This window comes from Ursus maritimus, unplaced genomic scaffold (assembly GCF_017311325.1).
Source record: "Ursus maritimus isolate PB19 unplaced genomic scaffold, ASM1731132v1 scaffold_35, whole genome shotgun sequence".
NCBI lineage: Eukaryota > Metazoa > Chordata > Mammalia > Carnivora > Ursidae > Ursus > Ursus maritimus.
Window position 1 is genome coordinate 10,369,958 of NW_024426119.1, and position 24,358 is coordinate 10,394,315.

The 24,358-nt window shown below is 37.6% G+C and overlaps 1 protein-coding gene and 1 pseudogene across 2 annotated transcripts in view; both read left to right on the top strand.

Moving 5' to 3' along the window:
* GOLM2 (golgi membrane protein 2) overlaps positions 1-24,358 on the top strand; it is a 108,109-nt gene that overhangs the window by 73,967 nt on the left and 9,784 nt on the right. The gene's annotated exons all lie outside the window — the stretch shown is intronic.
* LOC121100207 lies at positions 15,281-16,978 on the top strand (annotated as a pseudogene).

Here is a 24,358-nt window from a genome sequence, read left to right on the forward strand (position 1 = left end):
GTTGAGCTTGGGAGGGGTCCTCTCTGCCTCTTGGACACGAATGTTTGTTTCCCTTGCTAGATTAGGGAAGTTTTCAGCTACAATTTGTTCAAATATCTCTTCTAGACCTCTGTTTTTCTCCACCCCCTCGGGGATGCCGATGATTCTAACATTGGATCGTTTCATTGAGTCAGTAATCTCCCGTAACCTACATTCGTGGGCGTGGATTTTTTTAAGACCATCTTCTATTTTCATTTTTTCCTCTATTAACCCATCCTCCAATTCACTAACCCGTTCCTCTGCTTCTGCGACCCTGGCCGTCAGAGCCTCTAGTTTTGCCTGCATTTGGCTCATAGAATTTTTAATTTCTGTCAGATTCGCTCTCATTTCTGTCCTTAGGGATTCTATATTCTCAGTAACCTTTTCGTTAATAGTTTTTTCAATTCTACTCATCATTTTGACCATCGTTACTCTGAATTCCATTTCTGATAATTTGGTTACATCCATATCCATTATTTCTGTGGCAGAGGCCACAGTCTCACTGTCTTTTCTTTGCTGGGGGGGGCTTCTCCTTCTTGTCATTCTGATGAGGAGAGGTTGCGGGGTTTCCAGAGCCCAAATTATTTACTGGGTCCCAGGCCGTGCCCCTTGTTTTATAGGGATCTTAGGGATGTGGGCTTCTTCTTTAAAGATTTTATTTATTTATTTATTTATTTATGTGGCAGCCAACCAGCGAGAGAGGGAACAGAAGCAGGGGAGTGGGAGAGGAAGAAGCAGGCTCCCAGCGGAGGAGCCCGATGAGGGACTCCTTTCCGGAACGCCGGGATCACGCCCTAAGCCGAAGACAGGCGCTCAATGACTGCGCCACCCAGGCGCCCGGGTTGTGGGCTTCTTGATTTTTCAGCCTGCCTTCTGTGTTCTGGGGGAGGGGCCTGCCGCGCCGATACTCAGGCAACCCTGTTTGGGTAGAGTCTCCGTGTCCCCTGCGAGGGGGGATGGGGATGGGCACTCTCTGAGCCAGTATTTCCAGGCTTTTGTTCTCTGGCGGCTTTCCCTGGCGGTTTGCTGTGCCTCTTCTGAGAGTCAGAGCAGCAGCGGCCAAATTTCAGCCTCTGTCACAGAACAGAGGGATTGCGGCCCGTTCTCTACTAATGTTCTGGCCACTTTAACTCTGTTACTGTTGGTGCTGCTCAACCCTGCAGCGTCCCGGGATGTGCGCCCCACACCCGGCGTCCCAGCCCTCACTTCCAGGGCCGGCGCGTCTCTGTCCTTTGTGTTTCTAACGCCGCCAGCTGCCCCGCGCGCGCTCCGGAAGCTCCCGGTCTCAGTCTGGATCCAGTGAGCACACCGGGATTCCGGTGTTCCGCGAGATGCCTGGTGGTGCGCGCACCCGCTCACGGTCTCAGTCTGCTGTTTTGCGGGTGCTGACCGTGAGCCCGCCCGCTCCCCCGTGCAAGTGGCTACCGCTTCCTGGCACCCGAACGCGGCAGCTCCCTACCCCTTCCGTTTATCTTCTGATATCTGTGCGCGGTTTCATGGCTCCCCGCTTCGTACCTCAATACTCAGTGCTGGAGATGTTCATTTGTAGAGATCCAGATGTATCTTCTTGTGTCTCAGGCTGATTCCGTGGTTGTTTAGGCTGGTCTGGTACCCATCCAGCTCGACTCAGGGGACCGGCTGAAAACGGTGTCTCCTACTCCTCCGCCATCTTAACTCCTATCCATCTTGACTCTTATGAGAACCTTCATTTCTTTTAATCATCTGTTCTTTATCTGGGCATAAATTTGCTCTCTCAGTCCAGATTGTTGTCTGTGCTTCTGACCAACTGATGGTAGATCTGAGGTTCCAATGACCCCTTCCTTGAACTTGATTAATTTGCCAAAGTGGCTCGCAGAACTCAGAGAAATATTTTATTTTCTAGATTACTGGCTTATTATGAAAGGATAGAACTCTGGAGTAGCCAGACAGAAGAGATGTATTGGAAGTATGAGGAGACAGTGTGGAGTTTGGCTCTCCTCACTTTGGAAATTCCAAATGTTTTAGGAGCTCTCTGCCAGAAAAGGGATGAAGACCAAATATATATTTTTTATCATAAATCAGAATATCACATATGGGTTTGAAAACTGCTTTATACTAATTTGAACTTAGAAATTTTTAAAAATCTAATTTTTCTCTGTTCTTCCAGAATAATACCACTATTAGTTTATCAAGTTCTTTACATAGTCCTCAGTAACCTTACCGTAGGGGTTCACAGGTGGCTTGGTCAGTTAAGCATCCGACCCTTGATTTTGGCTCAGGTCATGATCTCTGGGTTGTGAAATCTACCCCCAGGTAGGGGCTCCGTGCTGGGCATGGAGTCTGCTTGGGATTTTCTCTCTCCCTCTCCCTCTGCCTCTCCCACCCCTCTCCCTCTCTGAAAAGAAAGAAAGAAAGAAAGAAAGAAAGAAAGAAAGAAAGAAAGAAAGAAAGAAAGAAAAAAGAAACCATAGTCTATATTGACTTAAATCTACAGATTAAGTTGGGTAGTATTATATTATTTACTATCTTTAGTCTTTACATCTAAGGCTCCATTTATTCATGCTTCATTGTAATCTTAAGCTTTTCTTTGAATAAACATCTGACTTCCCAAGTTAAATTGATATCCAAATATTTAACTGTTTTTTTCTCATTATTTAAAAATGTGACTGTTTTTCATTGTATTTTCAAGTTGTACATCACTATTATGTAGGTTATAATTTACTTTTTGGTATTTCTCATTTCTTGTACCTTTAAATTGCTCATTCATATGTCCAATAAATTCTTCCTGTAAGGATTTTGAAAGATACATTATCATGTTAATTGTGAAAGTGATTTTATTAAATATTTCTTTTTCAGAGAGTAAACACTATTTAACATAAAGGGAAGTAATTTTTTAAGCGTAGTTTTGCCTTATATTTTCTTTCTTTCTTCTTCTTCTTTTTTTTTTTAAACCTTATAACTTTCTTGTTTGATTTTATTCTTCTCAAAATCATATTTGCCTAAGAAGTTTCAAAATAATAGAAGAATTATTTGAAATAAACTTTTAAGATACAAGGAACCTGTAGAGATGACCTAGTGCCCTACTGTACAGAGTACAGGCCAGTGGACGAGCAGCATCCATATCACCTGTGATTGTTAGGATTTCAGGCCCTACCCTAGACCTTATTTATATTTACATTAAAGTTTGAGACTCTTCTCTAATGTGAATCCCTCACTTCACAGAAAAGAAAAATTAGGTCCAGAAAGTTTAATTTGCTTAAGGTAACTAGGGGAACAACCAGGACTATCATCTAGGTCCCTTATCTTCAGGTTCACTGCTTTTCCACTGTATCACACCACCTCCTCCACTTCTGAAGTTTTGGAATTTAATATTTTCTTTTCTCGTTCTATTTTTTTTTTAAGATTTTATTTATTTATTTGGCAGAGAGACAGCCAGCAAGAGAGGGAACACAAGCAGGGAGAGTGGAAGAGGAAGAAGTAGGCTCCCAGTGGAGCAGGGAGCCTGATGCGGGGCTCAATCCCAGAACCTTGGGATCACGCCCTGAGCCGAAGGCAGACACTTAACGACTGAGCCACCCAGGCGCCCCTTTCGTTCTGTTTCTAAGAAGTTCCTAATCATAGTTTAAAACCATGCTCTGCTGTCACCTGTTTGGTAAAGTCCTTCTTCATATCATTACTAATCTTGACCGTATCAGTTACTCCTTTCTCATACTTTTTCAATCTGTTGAATATACTTTTGTTAGTGTATATGCCACACTATTCTGTAGTAAACTGTTGTAGGTGAGGAAAAGTTTTCCTTGACCTTAGGGTCTCTGGCCAGGTTTGAAAACTTAAACTGACAAAGACAGATTAACAGGAGGAAAGCATACAAATTTATTTAATGTAAATTTCAATGATTCAGGACACTTCATAAGAAAATGAAGCCCTGAGAAATGATTAAACCTGAGTGTTTTTATGCTAGGTCAGATAAAAAGTGGAAAGTTGTGGAAAGATGTGATAAGACAAAGGGTATGAGGTAAGTGTAGTAAGCTGGGGGAAATGTAGCAAGGGCTATATGTTCAGATTCTTCATGTTGTTGGTCTGTCTTGGATATAAAGATGTTCCTTCCCTCTAGGTACAAGGAGGTACCTTTCACATGAGGGTTTTATCACCTGTTTTAGGCGAAGGTCAGAAAGTCCTTCCTCCACATACCATTTCTCAGATTCCTTCAGCTTAAAATATTTAATATGCCAAGGTATTGTATTTGGGAGTAACATGTCTCGAACCGTGTCATTCTCCCATCTGAAACTTCAAGAAATATCATTCCAGAAACTGAGTTGGTAGACTGTCCCATAACCCATTGAACCTGTCTCTGTCCTGAGTATTTCTAGGGAAACAAAAGAAAAACAACAGTTAATGGTTGGGACCAGTTTTTAGCCCAGAAGGCAGTCAGGTAAGATTGTCTAGATGTTGGACTTGAAGCATCTTCAGATGAAATAAGGACAAGGCGCTGGAACTATGACAGATTTTCCTGGTTTACACTTCGAATGTCTCTGGCAATGTCATTGGTGAGCTGCTGAATTTTTTTTTTCTTTTTAAAGATTTTTATTAGTGAGAGAGAGAGAGAGAGCGCGCATAAGCAGGGAGAGTAGCAGGCAGAGGGAGAAAAGAGCTTAGCAAGGAGCCTGATGTGGGACTCGATCCCAGGACCCCAGGATCATTACTTGAGCTGAAGGCAGACACTTAACTGACTGAGCCACCCAGGTGTCCCGATCTGGTGTTTTCTCAGTGACTCACATAGAAAGGCACAAAATTTGTCTATACATGAGCTGTTGTGGTGATTTCTCTGAAGTTTGCATCAAATTGTCCAGCTTCAGTTTGCAGGGCTTTGGGAAAAGGACAGTTTTAATTTTTAGTAATTCAAAGTCAAAGGGTGGGAAAAAATTGGAAACTTTAATTTGAAGAGTTGTAGCTAGACAATGGGGGAAACTAGAAGGATTCAAGAGGCAGTCTGGTTAACAAGTAGGTAACAAAATCCTTTTTTTTTTTTTTTTTTTTTTTAAGATTCTATTTATTTGAGAGAGAGAGTGTGAACAAGCACGAGCAGGGGGTGGGTCAGAGGGATAGGGACAAGCGGATTCCCAGCCAAGCAGGGGACCCATCGCAGGGCTCCATCCCAGGACTCTGGGATCATTACCGGAGCTAAAGTCAGACGTTTAATCAACTGAGCCACCCAGGTGCCCTAGTAGGTAACAAAATCTTAAAGACAATGAATAGGACTAGAATTTAATACCCACGAGGGTGTGCTATAGTTTTTTGTTGAAGCATCATTTTTCTCTCTATAGTTACCACTATTGCTATCAAAGATAATCAAAGTAAGACTAATCTGTTTGCGGAATAAGGCTAGTCTCATTAAAGTTGGTCTGATTATATAAGTGCAGCAAGAATAGTGATTGCCCACATAGGTCTTTTGAGTTTGTTTGCTGGAACTTTTCATAAGGAATCTCAGATTCGAATTTTAAAGGCCTCTAGAGGTTAGAAGCCAAGCCAGGGAAAACCCAATAAATATTGACTCCTTATAGTCAACCTTAGGTTTGTAAAGCTGGTCATACTGGATTTTATGCATCATTCTCAAGTATGACATTTAGTCAGATCCTTGGTAATATAACTAAAGTTTCCGAAATGTGTCCTAATACCAGGAGAACAGATTCTTACTGAACTTACCCAAATAACTATATTGCATGAAAATAAGGTGACTCAGAGTTTCTGAAATCTCTAGGGATCACGTAGGGAGAAATAGAAATTCTTTCATCTTTATTCACAAAGGTATATTTTATCAAGTTGCTTTAAGTTATAGATTGCTTAAGAGAAAAGAGAAAAACGTTTCCTTAAATCTGAAAAACAAACCAGCAATGTTGGATAGTGTGTCCTGAATTCTGTAACTGTTCATTTACCCACCTTCTGTACTAAAGTGTAACTTCTTGAGGGCAGGAACTGTGTCTTACTCTTTTTTATTTTCTCAGACTTCAGGTACATAGTAAGCAATTGTTAAATACTTGTTAAACATACTGTGTCAGTTTTGAAATTTTTTATTTCTGTAGATAGTGACACAATCAAATTGAAAACCTGGTCATAAATTATATCAACATATAGTTGTGAGAATGTCCAATACTTGTAATTTCTTTATTCTAAAATTCTTATTCCTGAAACTTTTGTAGTCACTCTTTTTTAAATTGTAGTTTATCAATTGTTTAAGTTTTTCTATTTTTCAAAAACCCGACTGCTAATTTTGCCACCGTTTAATTTTTTAAAAAGATTTGTTTATTTATTTTAGAGAGAGAAAGAGAGCAAGAGCACGGGGTGAGGGGCAGAGGAAGAGGGAGAGAGAGACTCTTAAGCAGACTCCCCACAGAGTGCAGAGGTAGGGCTCCGAAGCAGGGCTCAGTCCCATGACCCTGATACCATGACCTGAGCCAAAACTAAGAGTCAGATGCTCAACCGACTGAGCCACCCAGGTGTCCCTGCCACTGTTTAATTTCTAATCTGTCTTATACTTATTTTATTCTTTGCTGCTTGTGACTTGCCACTTTATTATTTTTTTTAAGTTTTTAGGTTTTCAGACTTTTTAATTTTTAGTTTTAGATACTTAAATCTTTACATTTCTTTTTCTTACTAATATATTCATTTAAACTAACTTTTGTTGAATGCCTGTTAGGCAGAACCTTATACATTTATAGCTATAATTTTTCCTGACTAGATATGGGAGGAACAGTCTTAGATTTTATACAGTAATCACCACAAATTTTTTGGCAGTTTTAAATTTAGTATTTTTTTGTCTTTTAGGTTAGCATGTCATATTTTTATTGCTATATTTTTATAAATTTAATTTTGTATTGCCACGTCATGTGAAAGTGGCTAGATAATTTGTTGGCCTGTTTTATTGTATTTGGAAGATCTATTTGGGTTGGTTTAATTTAAAATGTAGAATGTAGGCGATAAAATGTAGTTTAGGGGATATTCCAAAGTATCCTGGAGGCATACTTCAAGGAGGGAATCAGACATCCTCCAAAGTAGTTGAAACTGAAAATTCATGTAAGACCTACCTGTTTGCCAGTAGGCGGGACATACCCTGTATATTTAGATGCCTTGAATAAAGAAAACCATTCTTTTCAAATGTCAGCATCCTGAAAGTCACAAACACAGTTACTCAAAACAGTAGGCAATGATCAAGCTGCCTCTTCTATGGGTTTTTTTCTGTATAGCTTGCTTCAGGGTAGGTAGCCGCAGGAGTTCATTCATTTAACCAAGGTTAATGATTTTCCTGAGCAACACTGGAGAGACAAGCTAGAGTACCAGAGAGTATATGATTTATATATAGAGAGAGATTTTTATTTTTTTATTTTTTTATCTTTTTTTTTTTTAAGATTTTATTTATTTATTTGACAGAGAGAGACAGCCAGCAAGAGAGGGAACACAAGCAGGGGGAGTGGGAGAGGAAGAAGCAGGCTCCCAGCGGAGGAGCCTGATGTGGGGCTCGATCCCAGAGCACCGGGATCACGCCCGGAGCCGAAGGCAGACGCTTAACGACTGTGCTATCCAGGCGCCCCGAGAGAGATTTTTAAAAGTAATTTTCAGCCTCTGATCAAAATGGTTTAGTGAGTTCACCTTTGACATATCCACTCTGCTCACACATATGGTGATAGACAAAAATATAAAAAAGAGAACTATGAGTAACTTACTGATAATCTAAAATAATGCTAACATTTCTGTGGTCAAGAAACAAAAACACTAGATGATGAAAGGAACTGAATGATTGGACCTATGATGCTCAGGTCTGGAAATGTAGGTTTCCAGGAATTTGGCTCTTAAAAGCAACAAGAATAAGATAGGAGCCACACTTACTGCTTAAAGCCAAGACCTGGTTATTGCCCCATCTCACTTGGCAAAGGAAGCAGAAAATAAAGCTATCGCTGGCTGCTATCAAGGACCACAATGTTGAGCAACCTGAAGGCTTATGGAGATACGAACTTGGGGATGCAATCTTATAATCATGCTGCATTGGTGATACCACACTGCCATTGATTTTATACTGAATTTGTGCTATCCCCAGTAACATCGTGGAATAGAAACTCAAATGTGATTATAAATCTCATTCTAGGCTGGGGAACTGGATGAAAACATCTTTAACATTACTAGATAATATGGGTTGACATAGAGAGGGAAAAAGAGAGAAAACGTAAACAAATACCCCACCTACATGGAAAATCAGTCAGCAAACCAAAACTCCAAAATGAAAAATATTAATGCTAAGGGACATAGCCAACATATCAACAATTGAAATGTGAGAACAAGTTTATGTAACAGTCTGCTAAAAACTAAATACGTTTAAGGATGCTGAAAGAGGTAAATGAAGAGTTAACTTGCTCAAAAAAAAAGAAGAAATTAAGAAACAGGCAGAGATAAAGCAAAAACAGATAAATATAAAAACCAATTTTATGAGTTTTAAAAAATTTTTTTTAATAATTTTTTATTATATTATGTTAGTCACCATACAGTACATCCTTAGTTTTTGATGTAGTGTTCCATGATTCATTATTTGTGTATAGCACCCACTGCTCCATGGAATATGTGCCCTCCTTAATACCCATCACTGGCCTATCCCAATCCCCCACTCCCTCCCCTCTAAAGCCCTCAGTTTGTTTCCCAGAGTTCATAGTCTCTCATGGTTCATTCCCCTTTCTGTTTACCCCCCCTTCATTCTTCCCTTCCTTCTCCTACTGATCTTCCTGCTATTTCTTATGTTCCATAAATGAGTGAAACCATATAATTGTCTTTCTCTGCTTGACTTATTTCTCTTAGCATAATCTCCTCCAGTCCCGTCCATGTTGCTGCAAATGTTGGGTAATCGTTCTTTCTGATGGCTGAGTAATATTCCATTGTATACATGGACCACATCTTCTTAATCCAGTCATCTGTTGAAGGGCATCTCGGCTCCTTCCACAATTTAGCTGTTGTGGACAATGCTGCTATGAACATTGGGGTGCATGTTAAAAGTATAATCACTGAAATAAAAATCAGTCTATGAGATCTAGACCATGAAAATAATTGACTTAAGTAAGTGATTTGGAAGCTGTTGTACCGAGAGATATTTACTAGGAGTGTAACACAGAGTGGCAAAGAGATATAGAGACAAATATATATCATATGTATATATGACAGAGATGTTAAGACAGAAGATACATGTATGTCTAATAAGAGTTTTAGGTAGAGAATGGAGGAAATGGTAGATAATCAATACTTGAAAACAATTTTGAAGAATTTGAAGAGCTCAGAATTTTCTGCAGTTGAATAAGGACATGCATGGGTTCTCAGCTCAAATGTGCCTGCTGAGTGTCAAGTAGGATAATGAAGAAAATCTTTGCTTTTAGGCATAGTAGGAAAACTTCAGAGTATCTAAAAATCAAGGAAAAAATCTTAAATGATACCAGAAGATATAGATTATTTCCAAGGAATGACAATGATATTGACAGTAGACTTCATAAAGCAAATCAAATGACAAAAGATAATGGAATAATATCTTCAGTGTGATGAGTGGAAAATAACTACCAATGTAGAATGTTATACCAGCTAATGAGGACAATGAGGATAAAATGAGGACATACTCAGTTACACAAGACTGAGTTTACATTTCATAAACACACTCAGTAAAGGATAAAGGTTATTTTTCAGTAAAAAGAAAATTGAAGAGGGCTAGTAATAGCTACAAAAAATGGGAACTCAAATTGATCAAACCTATTGATTAATTTATTGACTTAAACTATTTTTGTATTAAGAAAACAGCAAGTAATAATAAAAGAGAAGGTATTCAAGAGTAAAGTGAAAAGGTCCATGTGCTGTTCAGAAAGAGGATAGAAATACTGAATACTTAGTAATTTTGTTTAAAAAACGTATAAATTATGTGTTTAAAAAGTAAGGATTGGGGTACCTGGCTGGCGTGGTTGGTAAAGCATGTGACTCTTGATCTCAGGGTCATGTGTTCGAGCCCCAGGTTGGGCATGGAGCCTACCTAAAAAATAACTAAAAATATAAAAACTTAAAAATTAATGGTAATCACTTAAAAAATAGAAATACAATGTACCACTTCCATATAACTTAAGTGGATAGAAGAGGAAAAGGAGGTAATTTTGAAAGAAAGAAGAAAATTTAGAGAAGAGAATCTAAACAATAGAATCAAAGAAATAAGGTCAAATATTACAAAAACCATGATAAATATAAACAGATTAAATTTATCAAAAGAGATCATAAAAGGATACAAAAGCAGAATCCAGCTGTAAAAGGTTTACAGCTAAATCTTAAACGCATACACACAGAAAATATGAAAAGAAAAGGACTGTAAAAGATATTTCTCACTTCTTGGTATATACCCCAAAGAACTGAAAAAAGGGAACTTGAGCAGATATTTGTACACCCATATTCATAACAGCATTATTCACAATAGCCAAAAGGTGAAGCAACCCAAGTGTTCATTGCCAAATGAATGGATAAACCAAATGTGGTGTATAGGTACAAAGGAATACTACTCAACCTAAGAAAGGAAGGACATTCTGACACATGCTACAACATGGATGAACCTTGAAGACATTATGTTAGGTAAGATAAGACAGTTACAAAAGGACAAATACTGTTACTATTCTACTTATTTGAGGTACCTAGAGTAATCAAATATATAGAAACAGAAAGAGTGGTAGGTGCTAGGCTCTGGGTCGGGGAGGGTATATAACTCTTTAATGAATATGAAGTTTTCAGTTGGGGAAGATGAAAAAAGTTCTGGACATGGATGGTAGTGGTTTTTGCACAGCGATGTTAATGTATTTAATGCCATTGAGCTGTACACTTAAAAATGGTTAAGATGATAAGTTTTATGTATGTTTTACCATAATTTAAATAAAGATATTCCTTAGTGAAAACTAAAGAAAGTTGATGTAAAGTATTAACAAATGACAAAACAGATTTTAAGGAAAAAGGAAAGATTACTCCATAATGACAAGAGGAACAACTGTAAAGATTTGTTTATTTATTTTGAGAGAGAGAAAGAGCACTAACAATGGGGAAGAGGGGAGGAGCTAAGGGAGAGGGAGAAGCAGACTCCTTGCTGAACAGGGAGCCCAGCTCTGGGCTTGATCCCAGGACCCTGGGATCATGACCTAAGCCAAAGGTGGACGATTAACCAACTGAGCCACCCAGGCACCCCTGTTTTAGAAAAGATTTTATTTATTTTAGAGAGAGAGAGAGGGAGTGGGGGAGTCGAGCAGAGGGAGAGGAACAAGCAGGCTCCCCGCTGAGTGCAGATTCCCTACTCAGGGCTTGATCCCAAGACCCCAAGATTATGATCTGAATGGAAACCAAGAGTCAGAGGCTTAATCCACTGAGCCACCCAGGTGCCTCAGACCCCTATGTTTAGTAGTGAGACTTTTTAAAATATACGTGGAACGATTACAGAAATTGACTAGATCCTAGGTCACAAAGAGTCTTGATAAATTTTAGGCAATTTATATCATGAATAGTATCTTAAAACCCCTACATTATAAACTTAAAAATGTCAGTCATCAAGAACTTTTTTTTGAGGGGAGAATTAATAATCAGCATTTAAAAATTCACAGAACTGAACAATAATATAGTACCACGCATATCAAAATGTGAGAAATACATTTGAAGTAATATTTACAGCTAAATTTATGGTCTTGAAAGCAGTAGGAAGAAAAAGCCCCTAAAAATTAAATGAGTTGAGGCGTGCCTGGGTGGCTCAGTTGGTTAAGCCTCTGAATCTTAGTTTCTGCTCAGGTCATGATCTCACCGTTGTGGGATCAAGGCCTGAGTCCGGCTCTATGCTCAGTGCAGTCTGCTTCAGATTCTCTCTTCTTCTCCCTCTCACTCTTTCTCTCTCTCTCTCTCTCTCAAATAAATAAATAAAATCTTTTAAAAAAATTCAATGAGTCGAATTCAAATTAGTAATAGTAGTGGTAGTGTTTGAAGTAGTTGTACTATAACTACTACTAATGATGATGATACTAATATAATAATAGCTAACATTGGAGTGGTTAGTATGTGCCCGTTTTTGTTCTAGAGGTATTTGTATATATAAACTCATAACAAATCAGTGTGTAGATATTATTCCCATTTTATAGACTGGAAACAGACAAAAAGAAGTTTCATAATGCTTTCAAGATTACTTAGCCAGTAAATAGCTAAGTCAGGGTTAGAACCCCAAAAATCTGACCTCACAGAAAGGAGAAAAAAAAACAGCAGAGAAAATGGAAAGAATACAGAAGAGAGGGAAAAAAATAGGTAAGAGGAATCATAAGTGACGTGGAAAATATTCTAGAATACTAGGAGCAAAACCAAAAATAAACGAGGTAAACCTCTAGTAATACCAATGAAAAAAATAGAAAAGATAAAATGAGTAATATTCAGAACAACAGAAGGTAGGGGCACCTGGCTGGCTAGGTCAGAGGAGTGTGCAACTTGATCTCAGGGTTGCGAGTTCAAGCCCCATGTTGGGTGTAGAAATTACTTAAAATCTTAAAAAAAAAAAAAAAACAACCCAACCCAGAGGGTGTACATTAAATCTTCAAATCACAAGAAAATTTTATTTAAAACTTTGACAATAAATTTGAAAACTTAGATCAAATCGGTAATATTCTTGAAAATTAGTTACCAAAATTGGCTCAAGACAATTTGAAAACCTGAATAAACCAATAACAATGAAGTAAATTGAATAGGTAATCAAGTTTCACCACACCCCAAAAGAGACACTAATACAACTAAAAAGAGAGTTTAGCTAGATAACTAAATTCAGGATCACTATATGAAATCAATAATGAAATTAATAAAATTGAAAATTGGTTCTTTGAAAAGACTAGTGAAAATAGGACCTTTAGCACAGATCAAGACAGAAAGAGATGGCACAAATTATCAATATCAGAAATGAAAAAGAGCATCCATATCAGCCGTATGAATAACATTAGAGGATATTAATGAGATATTATGAATTACTACCAAAACATTGGAAAATGTAGAAGTGGATAGTAGCCCAGAAAAACACCTGTGTATAAAACTGACACAAGATGATATGGAAAATCTGAATAGTTCCATGTTTATTTAAGATATTGAATCTGGGGGGTGCCTGGGTGGTTCATTTGGTTAAGTGTCCAACTCTTGATTTCAGGCTCAGGTCATGAACTCGGGGTCGTGAGATCCACCTGGGGCTCTACGCCCTGCATTGGGCTCTGTGCTCAGTGGGAATCTGCTTGTTCTCCTCCCTCCCTTTTGCCCCCCCCCACCCTGTTCTTGCACACTCACACTCTCTCACTAAAATAAATAAATAAAATCTTTAAAAAAAAAATAGATACTGAATCTGTAATTTAAAACCATCCCTTAATGAAATTTTCATGCCCAAATGGTTTCATTGGTGAATTCTTCCAAACCTTTAAAGTGAGAAATAAAACCAATCTAACACGAACTTTTTCAGAGAATTGAAAATGAGATCACACCTCCCAACTCATTTTATGAGCCCAGCATAAGTTGGATGGCAGAACTAAGTATTTTATGAAAAAGGAAAATTACAGGACAATTCCTGCCAACATAGTACATCTAAAAATACTGAATAAAATATTAGCATATCGGATCCAGGGATAGATAAAAATGATATACATGATGACCATACTGGGTTTATTCTCAAAATGCAAGGCTATTTAATATTTGAAAAGCAGTCTATGTAATTTGCCACATTAACAAAATACATGAGACAAATCAAGTAGGTGCATCTCAATACATGCAAAGCATTTGAAGAAATTCAACATGCATTCATGATAAACAACAAACTCTAAGCAAACTAGGACTAGTTAGTAATTTCCTTAATCTGATGAAGAGTATCTACAAAAACCTTATAACAAACATCACTTAACGGTGAACTATCAAAAATTTTCCCTTTGAAATCATGAAGACTAAGATAACCTCTATCATCACTTCTTTTCAACTTTTCACTGTAGGTACTAGTCAATGATATAAAGTGCGAAAAAAATAAACAGTATAGAGATTGAAAAGGAAGAAATAAAACTGATAAAATTGGTATTATTTGCAGGTATAATTTTATATGTGAAAAAGTCAAAGCAATCTACAAACTATTAAAGTAAATAAGTATTAAATAAGCATTTGCAAAGTTATTAGAAGGCTATTATAAGAAATTAATTGTATATGTCAGCAAAAAACATATAAAGTGAAATTTTTAAAAAGAAACTATTTTTTTTTAAAGATTTTTGTTTTAGGTAATCTCTATACACAACATGCGGTCCAAACGCACAAACTCCAAGATCAAGAGTTGCATGCTTCACAGCCAGGCACCCCCAAAAAACTATTTTTAATCACATAAAATACATCAGATTCTTGAAAAAAAATCTAACAAAATATTCACAAGAACTTCTATAAACTACAAAACGTTATCGACGGAAATTAGATGATATATAAGTAAATCCATGTTGATAGATTGGAAGACCCAGTGTTTTAAAGATGTCAATTCTTCTGTGATTGATCTAGAATTCCGGTGCTAGATCTAGAATTCCCCTTCATTATTCCAGCAGCATTTTTTTTCTTTTTGGTGGAAATTGGGTGGAATTTGGTGAAATGTGATGGAAATAAAGTGGTTCTGAAATATGTATGGTAATGCAAAAGACTAAGACTAGCCAAGGTAATCTATAGGAAGAATAAAACTTAGTGACTTCTATGATCAGACATCAAGATTTATAAAACTATTATTGATGAGGTAATTAAGACAATATGGTATTGGCACAAGAATAGACAGATGGGCCAGTGGAACAGATTGAAGAATGAAGAAATTAACCACACGTATATAGTCACTTGATTTATGACAACATTGATAATATAATGCAATGGGGGGGGCGCCCAAGTGGCTCAGTCAGTTAAGCGTCTGCCTTGGGCTCAGGTCATGATCCCAGGGTCCTGGGATCGAGTCCTGTATCAGGCTCCTTGCTCAGCAGGGAGCCTGCTTCTCCCTCTGTCTCTGTCCCTCCCCCTGCTTGTGCTCTCTCTCTGTCAAAATAAATAAATGAAATCTTTTTAAAAAGTTTTAAAAAATATAATGCAATGGGGGAAAGGATAGTCTTTTCAATAAATAGTACTGGGTCAGTTGGATAGCCAAATGGGAAAATATTAACCTTGGCTCTCCTACCTCCACAACATACAGAATTAAATTCAAGATAGATTGCAGAGCTTTTTCGCAACGGGTTTGCCGCCAGAACACAGGTGTCGTGAAAACCACTGCTAAACCTAAACCAAAATGGGAAAGGAAAAGACTCACATGAACATCGCCATCATTGGACATGTAGATTCAGGCAAGTCTACCACTACTGGTCATCTGATCTACAAGTGTGGTGGGATCGACAAAACAACTATCAAAAAATTTGTAAAGGAGGCTGCCGAGATAGGAAAGGGCTCCTTCAAGTATGCCTGGGTCTTGGATAAACTGAAAGCTGAATGTGAACATGGTACCACAATTGATATCTGCCTGTGGAAATTCAAGACCAGCAAGTATTATGTGACCATCATCGATGCCCCAGGAAACAGAGACTTTATCAAAAACATGATTACAGGCACATCTCAGGCTGACTGTGCTGTCCTGATTGTTGCTGCTGTGTTGGTGAATCTGAAGCAGGTTATCTCCAAGAATGGGTAGACCCGTGAGCATGCCCTTCTGGCTTACACGCTGGGTGTAAAACAACTTACTGTTGGTGTTAACAAAATGGATCCCACTGAGCCACCCTACAGCCAGAAGAGACACGAGGAATTCGTTAAGGAAGTCAGCACCTACATTAAGAAAATTGGCTACAACCCTGACACAGTAGCATTTGTGCCAATTTCTGGTTGGACGTGCTGGAGCCAAGTGCTAACATGCCTTGGTTCAAGGGATGGGAAGTCACCCATAAAGATGGGAACGCCAGTGGAACCACACTGTTTGAAGCTCTGGATTGCATTCTGCCACCAACTCGTCCAACTGACAAACCCTTGCATCTGCCTCTCCAGGATGTCTACAAAATTGGTGGTATTGGTACTGTGCCTGTGGGCCGAGTGAAGACTGGTGTTCTTAAACCTGGCATGGTGGTCACCTTTGCTCCAGCCAGTGTTACAACTGAAGTAAAGTCTGTTGAAATGTACCATGAAGCCTTCAGTTAGGCTTTTCCTGGGGACAGTGTGGACTTCAATGTCAAGAACCTATCTGTCAGAGATGTTTGTCATGGCAGTGTGGCTGGTGACAGCAAAAATGACCCATCAGTGGAATCAGCTGGCTTCACAACGCAGGTGATTATCCTGAACCATCCAGGCAAAATCAGTGCTGGATATGCATCTGTGCTGGATTGTCACACAGTTCCACATTGCTTGCAAGTTTGCTGACCTGAAGGAGAAGATAGATCTTCATTCTGGAAAAAAAGCTGAAGATCGTCCCAAGTTCTTGAAATCTGGTGATGCTGCCATTGTTGATATGGTTCCGGGCAAGCCTATGTGTGTTGAGAGCTGCTCTGACTATCCTCCTCTGGGCCGTTTTGCTGTTCATGACATGGGACAGATGGTTGCTGTGGGTGTCATCAAAGCACTGGACAAGAAGGCAGCTGGAGCTGGCAAGGTCACCAAGTCTGCCCAGAAAGCTCAGAAGGCTAAATGAATATTATCCCCAATACCTGCCATCCCAGTCTTATCAGTGGTGGAAGAACGGTCTCAGAACGGTTTGTGTCAATTGGCCATTTAAGTTTAATAGTAAGACTGGCTAATGATAATGCATCGTAAGACCTTCAGAAGGAAAGGAGAATGCTTTGTGGACCATTTGTTTTTTTGTGTGTGTGGCAGTTTTAAGTTATTAGTTTTTAAAATCGGTACTTTTTAATGGAAACAACTTGACCAAAAATCTGTCATAGAATTTTGAGACCCATTAAAACAAAAGTTTAATGAGAAAAAGAAAAAAGATAGATTCCAGACTTAAAATTTAAAGCTAATAAAACCTCTAGAAGAAAACAAAATGGTATCTTCATGACATGGAGTAGACAAATATTTCTTAAACCAGATTAATCTCTCCTCCCCAAAAAAGCTAACCATGAATTTAAAAAATGATACATTGGACTTGATTAAAATTAAGAAATTTTGTTAATCAGAAAGTGAATCTTAAGAGTGAAAAGATGCACATACCCTACAACTTAGTACCTAATATGTACTTACAAACACTTTCAGATGTATTAAAAGACCTGTACAAGAGCATTCATTGTTTATTACATTGAAAATTGGAAATGAATGTTCATCAGTATGAGAATGGATAAATCATTGTGTATGTGCCATACAAATAAAATGGAATTATATATAGGAGTTCATATGAATGAACAAAGCCCCATTTATCAACATGGATAAATCTCAAAAGCATAATGAGAGAATAAAGCAAGTTGCAAAACAGATACATTATGCTATGTTGGAAGTCCCAAGATCACCCTCAGGTTTGATGATTCACTAGAAGGGCTCACAGGACACAGAAGAGTTATACTCACAGTTATGGTTTAGTACAGTGAAAGGACAGAGATTAGAACCAGCAAATGGAAAAGGCTCATGGGGCCAGATCCAGGAGAAAGCAGATGCAAGCCTCTGGGTGTCCCCTCTGAGTGGAATTGCATGGAGATTTGTTTAATCCTCCGAGTGAACATGTGTGACAATATGTGTGAAGTGTTGCCAACTCAGGAAACTCGTTCCTTGGGGGTCAGTCATGTGGTGCCCACATGTCATGTGATGCCCTCATGACTGAGCTCAGTTCCTCACACCCTAGCCCTCCTACCCTCCACCTAGCAAAAACAAATATACACCATAAATTGCTTTTTAGGGTAAACATATCTAATAATACTGGTATAGCATGGCCCAAAGCCTCAGGCATACAAAAATACTTATCAGGCAGAACATTCCTTAGGCTCAGAAGTTATCTTCCACCTTCCAGCCAACTACCAGTCCTGAAGACAAACCTTCCTTTGGAATGTACAAGGTTTGAGCAAACCAGGCATGCCAAGTTAACTCTTTCCTGCCCAGATGCCATGTATTTAAAGTTTAGAGGCTTGTGAATCAATACTATTTATTAATGAGTACATAAGGTTTCATGGGGATGTTTAACACCCAGTTTAAGATAGAGGTTATCTTTGGGGTAGGATGAGAATGCTAGGGAGAGGTCCTGGGGAACTTTATGCATCTGTAATGTTTTCTTTATTAAAAGTTCTAAAACAAACATGACAAAAGAATTTGAAATTCTGGATGATGGAAACATGGATGTTATATTCTCCACACTTCTCTGTATATCTGAAGATATTTAGTAATAAAAAAATAGAAAAATCTGTCAAACTTTTGTAAAGTATGCATCATAGTGCTATTTTATAAAGAAAAATTTAAAATAAAACAAAAAAAAGAAAATTTTGTAGGGGCGCCTGCCTGGCTTAGTCGGTAGAACATGGGACTCTTGATCTCTGAGTCATGAGTTCAAGCCCTATGTTGGGTGGAGAGCTTACTTTAAAAAAAAAGAAAAACAATTTTTCGAGGTACCTGGGTGGCTCAGTGGGATAAGCGTCTGCCTTTGGCTCAGGTCATGATCCAGAGTCCTGGGATCGAGTCCCACATCAGGCTGCTGAGCTCCCTCTCCCTTTGCCCCTCCCCACTGCTTGTGCTTTCTTTCTGTCTCAAATTACTAAAATCTTAAACTATTAAGAATATTTGAATACTGAAGTTGAAAATGGAGTGTCCAACTATTTAATGTACATAAGATTGATGTACTTGTCATAAATATGTGATATGTGCCCGGTATTACTTACTCAAAAATTAGCAGATTACTTCCTGCCTCAGGCCCCTTTATTTTATGCTGATTCTAAGACTAGTCCAGTAGGTTTGGTGGAAGATAAAAACAAAAGGTAAAGGAGAACAGTATTTGACCTTGATGGAAATCAAATTGTGTGTTCCTGTTCTCTTCTTCTCCCTCCCCCTCATAGAATTAGTCTTAAAAAATAACAAAAATGTAGCCTGTGGATAATGTAAAGAAGGGGAAAGAGCAGTTGAACCTCTTTGCATTGGGAATGTGGGTTGGGGAATGATGATGGTCAGGTTGTTCAGATGCTGTTAGACATAATTTCCAGCTACCATGCTTCTTTCATTTCCCTCGGTTCTCTTTACCTTCCATAAGTCCACAGTCAGTTAACAGATTCCTTCCTGTGCCTACTACATTCAGGTCCTGTACCTTGAGATGTAAAATAAGTATGGTCTTTTTTCCCCATAATGTGCTTCATAATAAAATCAAAGTAAACCGTTCAAAAGCCAGTCGGTAGCTTTCCCTATACATTGCTTGGCGGGGAAAGCCTGCAGTAACATTGTCGTCACAATTTGCACACCTCACCCTTCCAGCATTCAAACTCTTTAACTCATGTCTCAACAGATTATAAGTTATCACATGCCATGGACCCTCAGGGATACTTGAAGTAGTCAAAACTGTAGGTGTTAAATTGAATAATGTAAGAGTCATTTGAATATGTTGATTTCCAAATGAATGGTACAGAGTGGATACCAGGAAAAGATGAAGGCTACTCTCTTTTCTTCTCTCTGGAGTTATTATGGCCAACTCAGATCGATTCATTTTCTTTATAATAGTGATAATATATTTAAAGAATGACTAGAAAAACATAAAACCTGTTTTTCGTACAATAGTTGAGAAATTGAAACCTATAAGCAAAACTTGAGCTAATGAAGCAAAAAAGTAACTTACCTTGGTTTGATTTCCAGTATGGGCTTAAAACATACATTCTAGTTCTCTTGATTGAAATACCTTTTTGTGATTGAGAAATGTTATAGTTATTTGTTGTCATCTTTTCATTTTCTACTGGTTTTCAGAGTTTGGAGTCTGATGTTTAAACTGTTTTACAGAATACCTATCATTCTGTATGAAGTTCTGTTGTATTGTTTAAAGTGAACTGAAACATGTGTCAACAATCTCTTAGGATTTTTTTTTTACAACTTGATACCATCCAAAGACTTTCAGTAGCTAGAGTGTATGTTGCTTCTTTCTTCGTATTCTCATGTTTAAACTGTTGGGATGGACCTGGTATCTTGTTACTGATAGGCTGTAAGTTAGTTAATCATCTTCAGGCAGCCACCAGGATGAAAATGATATTCAAGTACACAGTTGAATTTTGGAAAAATGTAAGGAAATTTGGAGATCCAAACTGAATATAATTACCATATTACTCACCTAGCTGGGCACAGTTTTAGCATTGTAGTTACTGAGAGATAGAACTGATTTAAAAATAAGGGAAATTCAAATCAAAACCACATTGAGATACCACCTTACGCCAGTTAGAATGGCAAAAATTGACAAGGCAGGAAACAACATATGTTGGAGAGGATGTGGAGAAAGGGGATCCCTCTTCCATTGTTGGTGGGAATGCAAGTTGGTACAGCCACTTTGGAAAACAGTGTGGAGGTCCCTTAAAAAGTTAAAAATTGAGCTACCCTATGATCCAGCCATTGAACTACTGGGTATTTACCCCAAAGATACAGACGTAGTGAAGAGAAGGGCCATATGCTCCTCAATGTTCATAGCAGCATTGTCCACAATAACTAAATCGTGAAAGGAGCCGAGATGCCCTTCAACAGATGACTGGATTAAGAAGATGTGGTCCATATATACAATGGAATATTACTCAGCCATCAAAAAGAACAATTTCTCAACATTTGCTGCAACATGGACGGGACTGGAGGAGATAATGCTAAGTGAAATAAGTCAAGCAGAGAAAGACAATTATCCTATGGTTTCACTCATTTATGGAGCATAAGAAGTAGGAAGATTGGTAGGAGAAGAAAGGAAAGAAGAAAGGGGGGGTAAACAGAAGGGGGAATGAACCAAGAGACTATGGACTCTGGGAAACAAACTGAGGGCTTCAGAGGGGAGGAGGGTGGGGGAGTGGGATAGGCTGGTGATGGGTATTAAGGAGGGCACGTATTGCATGGTGCACTGGGTGTTATACGCAAGTAATGAATAGGAACTTTACATCAGAAACCAGGGATGTACTGTATGGTGACTAACATAATAAAAAATTATTATAAAAAATAACAATCAAAAATCTTTAAATAGGTAAAAAGCTTCAGAGATAAAGTACAATACTTAATTCTTGTTGAAACCCATCACAGTTTTACACCATCATGTGATAACTTTACCCTCATTACTTCCTTTTCCCCTTCTCAAATACAGTTATTACCTAAGATCACTTCTTTGATTTATAGCTGTTTTCTGTAAATATTCATTTCCTCATAGAAAGTATCTTCCCATAATTTAACCTATCATCTTTATATTTATGAATCTTAAATCTATACATCTAGCCCTCACGTTGTACCTAGAATCTAGTTCCATATTTCCATGCATCTATAAAATATTTTCATTTGGATATCTTACTATAACCCTAAGTTCAGTACACCTAAAGCATTTGCTTTCCCATACCTTCTCAGTTGTTCCATTTTGGGTACAAGTATCTTTATTTTTAGTTTCCAGGCTAGGATTATAAAATCATTCTTTGAGTCTTTCCATTCCATTGTGCCATGCATTCAATTTGTCATTTTTAAATGTATTTGATTCATCTGTTCCTAACTAAATTCCTATTATATCTTTCTAGTCTAAGTCCTCATAGCTCCTTACTTGAATAGACAGTGGAGTTGCTGTGGTACATAAGCCAGATAGATTCCTGTTCTCAGCTTGAAAGAAATCATGACAACTGCCTGTTGCCTCCTACGTAAAGTCCAGACTTCCTCTATCAAATAGAAACCAGTGGTAGCACTAGTCTCCATGTTCAGATGTCACTTTCTAGGTCATTGGGGTATAGCACATACAGCATCACTTTCTAAATATTTGTTTACATGTTTGTTTCCCTTTACTACAATGAGTTACCAGAAATAGAGATAGTAAGTTTATTTTTGCATCACAGTGCCCAGTGCAATACCTTTCACATACATTAATGAGTCTTTGTTGGATCAAAAAGCAATGTAGATAATTTCATATACTTTATCATTCATTCTAACACTGACCTTGTGAAGTAGATATAAGAGGCCCTTTAAAGTCTCTAACTGTAAAGATTTTCCATAATTATTCCTAATTTTCTTGTCTAAACTCCCTCTTTTTCGTCTAATATAAATCCAGTCAAATTAATCTCTCTACTGTCTCCTGAATACTCCATGTACCTTCTTAACCTATTCATCGAATGTTTCTTTCCTTCTCTCTGTCATGGTTCAATGTATTTGCCTCTTTTTTGAAACCTTCCCTTCTAGCTCTAACCCACACAGATTTCTCCCTTATATAACTCTTTTTGTGAATATGTTGCCTGAAAATTATATAATTTAGCAGCATGTTATATTTATTATTGCTAGGCGTTTTTCTTTTTACTGTCGTATTCATTCACTGTTTAATTTGAATTTTGATGTCCCAACTTGACTGGCAACGTGTATCTGGTTCTTTTTTTCTCCCTTGTTTTGGCTAGCATAGTGTTAACAACCCTATATGAAGGGTTAGCTCTTTCTCCAAAGATGACAATTCTGTATATATGATAGCATAAATTACTTACTTAGCAAAGGACAGGGGTGTGGTCATCCATTCTTTTTTTTTTTTTTTTTTTTTTTAAGAAATCTCTACACCCGAACTTACAACCTCAAGAACAAGAGCCTCACACTCCACTGACTGAGGCAGCCAGGCGCCCCTGTGGTTGATTTTTCAACCATTCTTGTTATTGATTTTCTGGTTATCTCTGTCTAGCGTCACTAATTGTAGTAGTATAATTTTAGGACTGAATTCAGGCTAGTCAGATCATCAAACACCTATAAAAGAAAGAAACCATAGGGGTGCGTGGGTGGCTCAGTCAGTTAAGCATCTGCCTTTGGCTCAGGTCATGATCCCAGGGTCCTGGGATCGAGCCCTGCATCGGGCTCCTTGCTCAGTGGGGAGCCTACTTCTCCCTCTCCCTCTGCTGTTCCTCCTGCTTGTGTGCTATCTCTCTTTCTCTCTGTCTAATGAGTAGATAAAATCTTTAAAAAAATAAAAGAAACTGTAAATTGTTCTGTTGGAATATTATAATAGGTATAGGTGGACAATTTTTTTGGTTAATGTACCATGTCTTATGATAATAACTATATTTTACAATAACTTTTTTGGACTAATTTTTTAGTCTTCTATATTTCATAACTGATAAAAAATAGAAAAATTTTTCTTAGAGAAAATGGTATACCTTGAGAATTCACTGGTAACTATAACTACCATATTAAAATGTTTGCATATAAAACAACAGTTTTTTATTGCATAAGGATGATTTAACTGCTCCAGGTATTTAGACCATAATAAATATTGCATTTTAAAAAAGAAAATGTAGATCTCTATAAATCTCCCTTTTTCTGCTTACAAATGGTGTCATCTATTTTATTGTTAGAGAAAGAAATAATAACAAAAGCCACCAAGAGGTTTTGTTTTGTATTACTATCATTAGGAGACAAGGTGTCTTTCTCTCAAATTAGCTTATATATTCTTCTTTCTGTTTTTTTCCTCTTTAACTCTTTTATATCCATTTCTTTAACTATTTTATCAACTTTTCCATTTTTTTGTTAAGTGTACATATCCAACCTTATTCTGGAATAGATGTAGGATGACTTTATGCTCTTTTTATTGGCCCCAATTACTTAAGTCTCCTGTTGTAAACATGCCCCATCCTTGAAAGCCTATGTAAGTGTGATTTGTTCTTTAACTATTTTCTTGATTAACTCTACCCAGCAAATAAAATATATTGGCCTAGTGATGTGGTGAGCTATTTGTAGAATTGACCAAATACCTCCATAATTCTTTCCATTTGTACTTAACCTTCCTTTCCAAGCAAAGAAGTCATTAATTTTTTTCCTGAATATCTCATTGCAATGTCATTCTTAAAAATAAAATTCAAAAAATTTTAGACTTATCATAGAAAGTTTTTATAATTTTTTTAAGTCTTAAATTCTTTCATCAGCAAGTTACTGTTATTTATGTTTTAGGGATTAGAATAAAATTTACTTTTATGCTACTTAAATTTAATGTCAAAGTAGAGTTTAACTTGTGTTTGTGAGTCAGATCTTAGTGTGCCTAACATTTTTATTTTCGGTACTTAGTTGTTGAATACCTTTCTACAGTAGATGCTATATCTATTGCTCTTTTTTATTTCTTTTTTTTTAATGAATGTGTGCAGTGTAACAGTCTCATGTAGGTCAACTTTCTTAAGCTTCCTCTACTACTGAGTTTTAAAAGTCCTGC